At 36.3% G+C, this 8,455-nt stretch overlaps 1 long non-coding RNA gene across 1 annotated transcript; it reads left to right on the top strand.

The window, feature by feature from the left end:
- The first annotated feature begins 1,859 nt into the window (after nucleotides 1–1,859).
- Nucleotides 1,860–7,021, top strand: LOC134304056 (uncharacterized). The gene is made up of 4 exons (XR_010007741.1): nucleotides 1,860–1,929; nucleotides 3,858–3,942; nucleotides 6,363–6,482; nucleotides 6,923–7,021. It is a non-coding gene; the product is annotated as an uncharacterized LOC134304056 (long non-coding RNA).
- The last annotated feature ends 1,434 nt before the right edge of the window (nucleotides 7,022–8,455 follow it).

Raw genomic sequence — 8,455 nt, 5'->3', positions numbered from 1 at the left:
TTTGGTTGGTGGACTATTCTCAGTCCAGCAGTGACAGTGAGGTGTTTGAAAACTCCATCAGCGCTGCTGTGTCTGATCCACTCATACCAGCACAACACTCACTAACACACCACCACCATGTCAGTGTCACTGCAGTGCTGAGAATGAGCCACCACCCAAATAATACCTGCTCTGTAGTGGTCCTGACTATTGAAGAACAGCATGTAAGGGGGCTAACAAAGCATGCTGAATAACAGATGGACTACAGTCAGTAATTGTAGACCTCCTGACCCATGTAGCGTGTGCATGCTCTGTGTGATTTCCTGTTGTCTTGGTGTTTCAGGAGACAATTCTTAATGTGCCAGTCGTAATAAAACGAATCCTGGATACGTCACACATGCTCTTCCAAATTGTATAGCCAGCAAATATTGGCTTTAATTTTAATTCAATGCAGATTGAAATGCAGATATGATCCCCTGTCCAGTTGCTGTGTGGTTTTAATAGCATAAGATAGATACACTGTATGCTTTAGATGACATTAGCATGTACCCCTTTGTCCAGCATGGTATGGTAAGTCAGTGTTATCAGAGACGTCATGGCTTCTGCTTCCTAAAATTGTAAGAACTGCAAATCTCGTTAATGTAATTCATTTAGATATTAGATATAGGGTATTCTCCATCTGTCATTACTTTGTGCTTTGCGTGTGAGTGGATCTCTCTCCTTTTCTCTCTCCACCTGCAGCTGAGAGAGCTGACGGTACAACATCTTCGCCTAACGTTTCACCTAATCAATTATTCAGACAGGTCCTACTGGCCGTATGTCAGTGGCTGCGGCATGCTGACAGACCTGATATTCGTCACCTTTTCTTTTTTTATATCCACTCCTCTACACTTTGTCTGTTTCTATTTCCCTCTTCTGGAGTGTTTTTTATATCCATGTCCTGTGCAGGATGTCATTGACCCTCCGGCCTTTTGTGCTCTGGTGGAATAGATAAACATCGATGTCAAACACCTGGGTGGAGAGTCATCATAACTTACAGGCAATGTGCATCACTGGTCACTTTATTAGAAACACCACACTTATACTGTGTAGGACTTTTGTTTGCATGACAGATTCGCTGCAGATTGGTCAGCTGCACATTAATTCTTTATTTCAAAGTTGCATTATTAGATTTGGATCTGGTAACTTGGACAACCATTGGAGTATACTACACTCATCTTCCTGTTCATGAAAGTTTAGGTTACCTTTGTGATGTTTTGTGCTTATCATGCCAGAAGTAGCTGGCATAAGGCAAGTACAGGCAAGTGTGAAAGAGATGGCACCAGGATGCACTTCAGGACAATCTACGTTGCAAAGTACAGGACCTGCTAGTAATGACCTGGTACCTAATACCACATGTAACGGGGTTCCATTCATTTAATTACTCATGTACTGTTTGTTTTTACCACCGCTTTATCCTGGTTAGGGTTGTGGTGAGTCTGATTTTTCAGGCGAAAGGCAGAAAGCACCCCAGTCAGGTTGCCAGTCTATCACAGGGCAAACACACACACACACACACACAAATGCACATGTTGTCTCTCAGGACGTTAAAGCCTAGTGGTTAGGGTACTGGACTAGTAATCAGAAGATTGCTGGTTCAAACCCCACCACTGCCAGGTTGCTGCTGTTGGGCCCTTGAGCAAGGCCCTTAACCCTCAATTGCTTAGACTGTATACTGTAACTGTACTGTAAGTTGCTTTGGATAGAATCGTCTGCTAAATGCTGAAAATGTAAATATAAATGCACACACATATATTAAGGCAATTATTAGTAGCTCTAATTGGCCTGATTACATATCTTTGAATTTGTGGTAGGAAACCAGAGTACCTGGAGGAAACCCACATGGACAGAAACTTCACTGACCCTATCCATTCTGCATGGGACTCGAACCCAGATCCTTCTTGCTTTGAGGTAACAGCACCACCCACTGCACCACCATGCTGCCCTCAGTGGGGATCCAGTTATTCTAAACATTACTCTGAAAACCATTAACTTTGATTTATCTTTCTGAATATGTATATAAAATAAAGAATAATACACTATGATAGAAACATCTTCAGATAAAGCAAATTTGCCAATAATAATCCGCTATTTGTTACTTATTGGCCAAAATGACAGAAGGTAACTTCCTATTGGAGCAGAGAAACCAGCTCCCGCCTTGTTGGAAAATGCTGGTTTCCTATTGGCGGAGAGAATCTTACTCCCGCCCCCCTTCAAAAAATAATAAAAAAATTTTTTTAAAAGGCCGCGCGCCCGGCGGAAATAAAGTGATTTAGAGCGATTTATTCATTAATTACAGTTATAAAACTATGTGGTTAAACGTCCTGAATCAGTAAAAAGCATTTATTGATTGAGACACACGCATAAAAGAGGCTAAAACACCGGTTTTAATCGATATTTACGTTTCCATGGTGAGTTAAAGTTTGAACCAAGTTCCCAAGGGCAGATTTCATTACGTTACGCGCATGAATGACCTTTATTTATTTATTTATTTATTTATATTTACTTACATTACCTTTATTTACTTACATTACCTTTATTTACTTCCTTTATTTACTGACATTACCTTTATTTATTTATTTACTTCCTTTATTTACTTACATTACCTTTATTTACTTACATTACCTTTATTTATTTACATTACCTTTATTTACTTCCTTTATTTACATTACATTTATATATTTATTTATTTTTATTTACTTCCTTTATTTACATTACCTTTATTTACTTACATTACCTTTATTTACGTACATTACCTTTATTTATTTATTTACTTCCTTTATTTACTTACATTACCTTTATTTACTTACATTATTTACTTACATTACCTTTATTTACTTACATTACCTTTATTTATTTATTTACTTCCTTTATTTACTTACATTACCTTTATTTACTTACATTATTTACTTACATTACCTTTATTTACTTACATTATTTACTTACATTACCTTTATTTATTTATTTACTTCCTTTATTTACTTACATTACCTTTATTTACTTACATTATTTACTTACATTACCTTTATTTACTTACATTATTTACTTACATTACCTTTATTTATTTATTTACTTCCTTTATTTACTTACATTACCTTTATTTACTTACATTACCTTTATTTACTTACATTATTTACTTACATTACCTTTATTTATTTATTTACTTCCTTTATTTACTTACATTACCTTTATTTACTTACATTATTTACTTACATTACCTTTATTTACTTACATTATTTACTTACATTACCTTTATTTATTTATTTACTTCCTTTATTTACTTACATTAACTTTATTTACTTACATTATTTACTTACATTACCTTTATTTACTTACATTATTTACTTACATTACCTTTATTTATTTATTTACTTTCTTTATTTACTTACATTACCTTTATTTACTTACATTATTTACTTACATTACCTTTATTTACTTACATTATTTACTTACATTACCTTTATTTATTTATTTACTTTCTTTATTTACTTACATTACCTTTATTTACTTACATTATTTACTTACATTACCTTTATTTATTTATTTACTTCCTTTATTTACTTACATTAACTTTATTTACTTACATTATTTACTTACATTACCTTTATTTACTTACATTATTTACTTACATTACCTTTATTTATTTATTTACTTTCTTTATTTACTTACATTACCTTTATTTACTTACATTATTTACTTACATTACCTTTAGTTACTTACATTATTTACTTACAGTACCTTTATTTACTTACATTATTTACTTACATTACCTTTATTTACTTACATTACCTTTATTTACTTACATTACCTTTATTTACTGAATACTTCATTCCTTGAAGGAAGGAATAACTGCGATCGTCCTTCGAACATCAGCTCCAGTGGTCAGACTGCTCCATTCATCATAACTGGATTTCTGTTGGCACGGTAGGACCACCTTTCTTTTTTCACTTTGAACGATGCACCTCAACTTGAACATGTGGCAAAGTGCCAACTGAATTTAAACTGGAGATTTTGAATGCACACAGATATGCACACACACACACACACACACACCACAGACTGATTTACAGATGATATGTATATCCAGGTTAAAACTGTTCACATCAGTGTTTAGTTTAAATGCAGTTATATTTGGTTAAATTGAACCCTGTGGCTTTAGAATCTCATCGTGTCCATTTCTCTGTTCTAAACTCCTCCGTGCGAACCTAGACATTGGTCTCTGTCTCCCACAGATTTCTTGTGGAGTCCATGTCCGTGTTAATGTTACCCAAAGCGCTTGACCTGTTTCTGTATGCATTTATGAACAGCACTGCAGACATACAACTGGCTTATTTCAAAATGAATACTACCCATTGAGCACTAAATTCATCTCCTAGAAGGGAATAAAAAGAAGCAGGAACAAGTCTTCTTCAAATCTGTCGTTACCAAAAAAAAAAAGGTCTGACACATACACTCCCTGCTGCCTATAAAAAGCAAGTGCGTCTGCAGTGAGCTTATCTGAGAAGCAACTTACGCAATACACACAGTTTTCATCTAGCCTGCTATTTTAATCCAGGTAAATATAAATTTGGTGGCAACTCGAACCTGAAACAAACAGGGAGGCGTATCAAGCAGAGAGGAGAAAACAAAGAACAGTCACTCTCATCCCATTTGCATTCTGTTTTTCTTTTTTGTTCTTTTTGCCTGCAGCTGAGCAACTGTGACGACACGGGCACAGCTGGTGACGTCAGCCCTCGATAGCGTAGTCTGATACTAAATAAAGCTCACTAACTTTAGCACAGAGCTACATTTAGAGGAGCTAAAGTTATAATGATATTTTTCTTCTATAATGTAGGAGCTGTTGAGGCCGTGGGGTCTGTCACCTTTTTTTAGATACTATAGCAACCTTCACTGTCCTGTGGAGATCTTTGTCTGGATAAATGAACTATGGTACTGATGCTTGAATCTGAAGCCTGAATTTGGGCAGATTGTGCAGGCCAGTTAAGTTCTTTTAACCGTTCTTGCTTTAAAAATTCTTAATGAACCTTTCTTTCAGTGGCGGCTCCTGCCAAATCTCTCAGGGGGGGCAATTGTTGCGATGATGGCCAAGGTGACCCGTTCAAAAGCTTAAATAATTAGCATCTTAAGTCATCTGTCATAAAGGCATTCTATCTATCTATTCTATCTCTATTCATGGTGATTTAGACCTAGAATCACATGGACTTCTGTGTGGCTGTTCATTATTAAAACACAATCCTAGAATGAATCTCCTATTTACCAGTTCTTGTGGTTCTAACAGTGTTCTGGATCTCAGTCATGGACTGTATACACTTAACTGACTGTATACAGCCATAACAATAGGAGCCCTTTGTAGTTCTACAATTACTAACTGTAGTCCATCTGTTTCTCTGCATGCTTTGTTAGCCCCCTTTCATGCTGTTCTTCAATATTCAGGACCACCACAGAGCAGGTATTATTTAGGTGGTGGATCATTCTCAGCACTGCAGTGACACTGACATGGTGGTGGTGTGTTAGTGTGTGTTGTTCTGGTATGAGTGGATCAGACACAGCAGCGCTGCTGGAGTTTCCACTCACTGTCCACTCTATTAGACACTTCTACCTAGTTGGTCCACCTTAAAGATGTAAAGTCAGAGACGATCGCTCATCTATTGCTGCTGTTTGAGTCGGTCATCTTCTAAACTTTCATCAGTGGTCACAGGACGCTGCCCACACTGCTGTTGGCTAGAAATATTTTTCAAAAACTCCAGCAGTGCTGCTGTGTCTGATCCACTCATACCAGCACAACACACACTAACACACCACCACCATGTCAGTGTCACTGCAGTGCTGAGAATGATCCACCACCTAAATAATACCTGCTCTGTGGTGGTCCTGACCATTGAAGAATAGCATAAAAGTGGGTAACAAATCATGCAGAGAAACAGATGGACTACAGTCAGTAATTGTAGAACTACAATGTGCTCCTATATGGTAAGTGGAGCTGATAACATGTGAGTGTAGAAACAAGGAGGTGGTTTTAATGAGACTGCTATTAAAATCCAGCATGCAATGCTGATGGAGATGTTAGCTCAAAGCAGACGTGACTGATCTAAAGTTGGATCTGTATTTATTCGCGACTCGGTCGTGTTCCGTTATAGAAGAGACTGCAGCAGAGGGAATTCTGCTCCTACATCACTGCTTTATTTGGGCTGCAGGCTTTGTGAATGGACCTCTGTACCCCTCCCAGCGTGCAGGTGCTGCGTTTCTATTGGCCGACACTCCTCTGCATGCCAACTGCGACATCAGTGTTCCATTAATGCCCTCTCTCTAGCTGATATTTTTTTTCTTTATTTATATATCCTCAGTCTCATCCCACCCACTCATCATGCCTGGTCCCACACGTAACATCTTCCTTCTCGTGTGTGCACGGAAGAAGGGAGGGTGCAAAAAAAAAATACAGAGCCAGAGCCAGCCTAAAGAAAGAGGTCTGCACCACATATTACATTCAAACGCATCACTGGCGTCAGCACATCAATAATTAAAAATGGGTATTCATAGCCTGCATAAGAAAAAAAATCAATTGCTAAATCATGCTCACTTACCTCTACAACTACAAACCCTGTGGCAATCAAAATGCCAAAACAGAAGGTTAAAAATAGATCTTTATGGATGCAAATGTTATCAGGATTGTGTGTGTGTGGGGGGATAAGACGGTTCTGCAATGCATCCTTAACTTTCTAAATATAGCCCCAAAACATGTATGCCAAAACCAGGGTGCAGGTCTGAGTCTATAGAGATGTCAGGAGGCTGAAACATAGCTGACATAACACACATAGCTTCTGAGTCACCCGCTCTTATAATAGCCGAACTATTTAAAGATGATGAAGTGTGTCTTCCTGAATTCTTTACTTAATTATTCACACAGATGGCTTTCTGGGCATATTAACACGCTGCCATTCCTCGCATGGGACAGAAGAACGGAATGAATGAAGATAGGTTGGACATGATGTTTAGGGTGTGTGAAGGAAGGCATAATCTTCCTAATTTTAGAGGCATGGCTCAAATAGAGAGCAAAATAACCATGTATATGAATCTGTAGATTTAATTAATACATTCTGTTATCACTTTATTATGTCAATATTAAAGTTAGGGCTTGGAGCCAACCTGGGAGTTCTGGGACAAGATAAAAAACAAACCAGAACAGCTCCAGTCCATCACATGACATCAAACACTTACTTATGGAACTATTACGGAACTCAGTCGTAGCCTAGTGGTTAAGGTACTGGACTGTACTGTAAATGTAAATTATTTGTATTATTATTATTATTAATTATTATTATTATTATGTATTGTTGTTATTATTATTATTATTTATTTATTTTATTATTATTATTATTGTTATTATTATTTTTTATTATTATTAATTTTGTTTTTATTATTATTGTTATTATTATTATTTCATTATTATTATTGTTGTTGTTATTATTTTTATTATTATTATTATTATTATTTACTATTGTTATTGTTATTATTATTATTATAATTTATTATTCTTGTTGTTTATTATTATTATTTTTATTATTATTATTATTTGTATTATTGTTGTTATTATTATTATTATTATTATGAATTATTACTATTTTATTATTATTGTTGTTATTATTGTTATTTTTTATTATTATTATTATGATTTATTATTATTATTATTAGGTGCTTTCTAGTTAATATTGACACCTAGAATCCAAATGGATGGTTTTTCTACAAGACGTCCTGTTCTCTGTGTGGGTTTCTTAATGGCTTATTCATTGTTCCAATGATTGTATCCATCCCTCTTGTTGCTGGTTTATCCTCGTCCTCTTTTACCTTCCGCTCTTTCAAGCACTTACTTACTCTTATAATGTGTAAAAATTAATTCGTTACCTATTTTAAAAGCATTATCAAAGAATCTGCGTGCTACCGAATCTACTGAAAAGACTTGGCATTGGCAGTACCTTGGCAGCTTGTTGCTATCGTAAGAGCAGATTTATTATTAGGTGGTGGAGCAGGGCCGCTTGGCAGGATGCAGCAATGAAAACATACATCTGAATGAATGAGTGTCAGTGATTAATCTTGCGCTGTCCCCGGTATCGAAGAGCGTGTCGTAACTCATTTCATAAACTTCGTGGGGGAACGATAAGCTGCGCGGGTAAATGACACAGCAGGCTAATGTCACCAAACCGCCGCCAAGCCAGCCAGTGATGAGATGGGTCTGGGAGTGTATAAAAGTCTTGATTTGTGAAGATTTCGCACTGTTACCATCAATCAGGCTTGAGCAGGGGTTGCATGATGACACAGGCGATTATTCTTACTGCCACTGGGCTAGATGCTGCTTTTAAACTCGCTTGGTCTGACTTAATATCAGTATGAGTGTTATAGTATGTGTGCATTGTAACTTTGATTGTAGATTGGTTCATTATGA

The sequence above is a fragment of the Trichomycterus rosablanca genome, chromosome 27 (assembly GCF_030014385.1).
Source record: "Trichomycterus rosablanca isolate fTriRos1 chromosome 27, fTriRos1.hap1, whole genome shotgun sequence".
NCBI lineage: Eukaryota > Metazoa > Chordata > Actinopteri > Siluriformes > Trichomycteridae > Trichomycterus > Trichomycterus rosablanca.
The sequence above is the reverse complement of the archived record's forward strand: the minus strand, read 5'-3'. Positions and strand labels throughout refer to the sequence as shown.